General features: G+C 47.1%; 1 protein-coding gene across 4 annotated transcripts in view; it reads right to left on the bottom strand.

Annotated features, from left to right (window-relative positions):
* MGMT (O-6-methylguanine-DNA methyltransferase) overlaps window positions 1-5,000 on the bottom strand; it is a 137,475-nt gene that overhangs the window by 51,797 nt on the left and 80,678 nt on the right. The window lies entirely within an intron of this gene.

Here is a 5,000-nt window from a genome sequence, read left to right as displayed (position 1 = left end):
AGTCCCAGTGTCCAGCACTGCCAGGGATCCAGGGGCAGCCCCAGCTGCCCTGGGCACCCTGTGCCAGGGCTGCCCACCCTGCCAGGGAACAATTCCCAATTCCCAAAATCCCATCCAGCCCTGCCCTCTGGCAGTGGGAGCCATTCCCTGGGTCCTGTCCCTCCGTGCCTTGCCCCCAGTCCCTCTCCATCTTCCCTGCAGAACTCCTTCAGCCTCACCTCCAATGCTCCTCTGATGTTTCAAGTCACCTTTCCTCGATTTAATTACTGCCAAAAAATGTTCTTCTCATGGCCCAATTGTTCATTATGAAGTAAATGTATCAATCCCACGGATTTTTAAATTAAAAACCAGGGAAAGCACAGAAACTTTACAGCTACAGACAGTGAACTACCACAGGCATTATGCAGAACGGAAGATGAGAACACATCATAATTCTTTTCTGCCACAAACACACACATGAGCCTGTAGTTACACATTTTAGGTTTAACTCTGCAGGAAATAAGCACCATTAGTTCTGCATCTGATGCAAACTCAGATTGCAGGCTATGTAAGACAAGGATTTCAGCTAGAAATTAGCTTTTTTCTATAGTTCCCTCAGTGTGAACGATGCAGGGGATATTAGATTAGCTGCATCTTGCTCATATTTGCATGACAAACAAAATTTTCTGCTTCAGATCAAGTATTTTCCATTTGCAGAAAACAGTCCAGTCCTAAAAACAGTTACATTTAAGAAAAAATCAACAATTGAGGTCATATGTTCCTAATTAGCAGCACAGAAATTTGGAAAGTGTCCCTTCCCATGGCACAAGGAATGGAAAGAGATCAGCTTTAAGGTCCCTTCCAACCCAAACCATTCTGTGATTCCATGAATTTGGAAGAGTTTTCCCATTTTTTCTCCAAAGAAAGCTGCTGGTTTAGCAACCACAGCCTCCCAGCAGCCATTTTCCAGGTGCCAAGGTGAGCTTTCCTTTTTGAAGGAATTTAAACCCAAAGAAATCAAGGGTTGTGAGATGGAAACGTCCTCAAGTTGTGCCAGGGGAGGTTTAAGTTGGATATTGGGAAAGACTTCTCCATGGAAAGGGTTGTCAGGCACGGAAGGGGCTGCCCAGGGCAGTGAAGGAGTCACCTGAAGTGCTCAAAAACGTGTGGATGTGGCACTTGAGGGCCGGGTTAGTGGAGAACGTGGCACTGGCTGATGGTTGGACTTGGTGATTTTAGAGGTTTTCTCCAACCTCAATGATTCCACGAGGAAAAGCAAGAGGAAGAGTGCGATCTGGACACTGGGCATCAACACAAATCCCTAAATAAACTCATTATTATCTGCCCTGAAAGGATCCCTCAGCCCTTTTCCCTCTGAGGGGGTGAAACCCGGTGTCCCTCCACGATCAGATCTCATTGCTGTTCCTGATGGAGCACAAACCCTCTGCTTTGTGGTAATTGCTCCTTTGAACATGCTAATAACACAACCTAACTCTTCTTTATGCTCCCCCATTTTTCTGGATTAAGTGTGAGTTTTTATTGTGTTTTTTCCCAACAAGACATCTCGCTTGTAAATAACCCAACATTAAGTGTCACGATATAATTGATTTTCTAATGAGGTTTTCAAAAAGCATTATATTTCTGCTTGTCAGGAAATCTTTACAGCAGAAATAAGTCCTTCCATATGCATTCCTTAGAAACCCAACTTTTTATTTCTGCCGTGGGGTTGAGGTGGATTCAATCCCGTGGACTGCCCTAAAATAATGTGTTGTACCAGATGTTGTTATGGTTCTCCACATTTTCCTGTTGCACTGGGAAATGGAGTGGGAAATTATCCCAGCAGCAAGCCTGGGATGGGATAACCTCAGTCTGGGATGGGCAAACCCAACAGCAGAAAGACTCAAGAGTTGGACTTGTTGATCTGAAAGGTCCTTTCCAACTTTAATGGTTCTATGACAAGTACAAGTGACACTGAGGTGAATTTGATGCCACAGAGAGGGGTTGAGGTAGATACAACCCCCAAAAGGATTCAGCCTGGTCCTCCAGAAAATAAAATGTCCAAGTTTTGCTAATTTGGAAAATGCTGGGGATGACGTCTGGTGAAAGCAAATCACTGATGTCAGGACTGCTTTAGATATTTATTATTTAATATATATATTATTATGGTTTAGTGAGCATGGTGACATTCAGATGAAAGTTGGACTTGATGATCTTGGAGATCTTTCCCAACCTTAATGGTTCTGTGATTCTACTCTGTGATTTTGTTGGAATCAGGATCTTTCCAGTTGGCCACCAGGATAAAGAAACAAGTAGGTGCCTCCTTGCAAAAACACAGGCAGTTAAACTAAAAAACAAAAGTGAAAATTGTGCTTATGCTGGTGAAGATGTTAATTTTGAAGTCTAAATAGCATATAAATTTATAGTTTCAAGATGTGTTTGCTTGCAAATGCTACTGGAAAAAGAAAATATCCACCTTTGAAAACATCCATGGATCCTACCATTAGTGCTGAGTCTGCTCCAGCAGGAGCTCGGGGAGTCTTCCCCAGAGCCTGAAACCCCAGCATGGCTTTAAATACCAGGAAGAGAATATCTAGTTTTTATCCTTTTTTAATATTTTGTTTGGAAATCATGTTTTAGCTCAGGCCAGACTTGCAGGACAGAAAATACGAGTTGAACACTAGGCATGCACTGCTGGACACAGAATATTTCACAGATCAGCATCTCAATTAGGTCCCAAATGTGGACAACAATCCATGGCTCAGCTCTGCATCTCTTCCAAAAATAAAACTCTGTCATTTCTCTCCAAGATTTTATACAGGACACCCGGTACTGGAGGCAATCTGTGTCTGCCTTATGAAAAGAAAGCTCGTACTTTTTTCAGGTCCAGGATTCACCCTCTACTGACAGCTGAAAAGGAAGCAGGAATATATATATAGATACATAAATACACATATACACACACACATTGAGGAATGGGGCAAATAAAAAAATATTCCTGAAGTATCACAATAAAGTGGCACAAAGCATCTTGCTGAGACAGTCTCAGCCTCCAAACCCACCAGAAAATATGATTTATAGCCCTGAATTACTGTGGGCAGTTTCACTTGTGGCTCCCCCTTCCACACTTCGGGGCGATGCATTATTGATAGGACGGACAAACACACACTTAGGCTGGGATTTGCAATTTAGCACAGGATTTATAAAAGGACCAAAAAGAGACAGTGGATGGTTGATGGAACTGAAGAGCACAGCGATATTTGGTGGGATTATCAACCTGCCACCGGCAGGACCCTGCTGCGAAGGGGGTGGGAAAATCCCTCCACAGCTGTTGGGAAGCTGCTCCATGAGTATTGCAATTAATAGATTAATAGATTCATTAAATCTGATGCCTACTGAACCACACTCCCCAGACTGAGTGTCCACAAAAGCCCTCCCCACCCATGTCCCCGAAGAGGGACGGGTGCTCCAGGCTGTCCTGCTCGTGGACAGCAGCCTGCCTGGGGTTTGGAGGAATATAATCATGTTCCTAGCCCTTGGTCACACCGGGCTGAGGCCATCCATCAAACTCAGAAGTAACTGGAAAAAAGGAAACGAGAAGGATCTGACAGCACCATCACATCAGCCTTAATGCCACGGGAAGCCAGACAGGAAAGAAAGGGAATAGAAAGTGTGCGGTGTGCTGGGAGAGGCTTTGTCTCTGTGCAAAAACACCTACCCCACCTTCTGCAAAGTGTGATCCCTTCCTCTGCCTCATCCTTTGTCCCTCCAGTGCCATGGGATGATTAGAATGGATATTCAGAAAAATTCCTGCATGGACAGGGCTGTTCAGGCCTGGCACAGCTGCCCTGGGCACTGGTGGAGTCCCCATCTCTGGAGGAATTAAGAGCTGTGGGTGTGGCACTTGGGGACATGGGGCAGTGGTGGCAGTGCCAGTGCTGGGGAAGGGGTCTTGGAGGATTCTTCCAGCCTGAGTGATTCTGGGATTCTGTGTCCTGGCCCATTCCTGGCGCTTTGTTAGCAGCTGGTGTGTTCACTGCAGCACCTCTGGCAGGGTCCCCACTGTCCCCCCTCCATCCATCCTCCCAGCCTCAGGCCCACGGACACCTCACCTGGAGATACCAGAGAGCCCCAGGGCGTCACAGTGGGGTTTGCCAGGTGGTGCCAGCCTTTCCCATGAAGGTGGCGCATCCCAAGGGCACAAACACGCTCAGGAGCAGCGACAGAGGAACGGTGGGTCCGAGGGCAGGGTCAAACAGCGCTCACAAATCCTGCCCGGATATGGCTGCACCTAAGCCGGGCTTTCCTCATTGGGACTGCACATCCAGCTGGAGCTGGATTTCCGCACAACTCTCCTGCTCTGACAGGGGAATCAAATCAAATCAAACCAAACCAAATCAAATCAATCTAGAAACCTCCTGGATTTGACCATTAACACCAGCCTACGTCCCCTCACCAGCACACCCCACCTCGTTAGGCGATGAGCGGCGATGCTCACCCCGCATCCCCCAGCCGCCCTGAGCCCCAATCCCCAGCACCCCAACAGAACCCCCTCTGCACCTCCCCGAAACTCGTGCTTTGCAGCACAGCCGGGATGGCACAAGGGGCCCATCAGGCCCGGCTGCTCTCTGCGGAGCATGGGCTCCCGGGGGACGGCCGGGCTGTCAGCGCTGCTTCCCGACCCACTCTACTGGAACCCCCTCCGGCGCTCGGGGCCACCGCTGGGCTCCGCCGGGGCCCCTGCCCTGCCCTGCCCTGCATACGAACGGCCACCTGCCAAAACAGCAAGAGGTAGAGGCAGCAGCTGAGATCTGCTGATTTTTACTCTTTTTTTTTTTTTTTTTTTTTTAATTTTTTTTTCAAATTTTTTTAGATTTTGTTCTTTCCTCAGTAATCGTCATCGAACTTTGCTTTTTCTCCTGTCTCGCTTTAAACAGGATTTTTGATGTGGGAGTATCATGTTGGTGGCTTTTCATTGTATATTCCTCACTTTCACTCTTCTTCCTAGAAGGGTGATAATGTCT

The sequence above is a fragment of the Anomalospiza imberbis genome, chromosome 8 (assembly GCF_031753505.1).
Source record: "Anomalospiza imberbis isolate Cuckoo-Finch-1a 21T00152 chromosome 8, ASM3175350v1, whole genome shotgun sequence".
In the NCBI taxonomy this organism is placed as follows: Eukaryota; Metazoa; Chordata; class Aves; order Passeriformes; family Viduidae; genus Anomalospiza; species Anomalospiza imberbis.
Note: the sequence above shows the minus strand (reverse complement) of the source record. Positions and strands in the feature narration are given on the sequence as shown.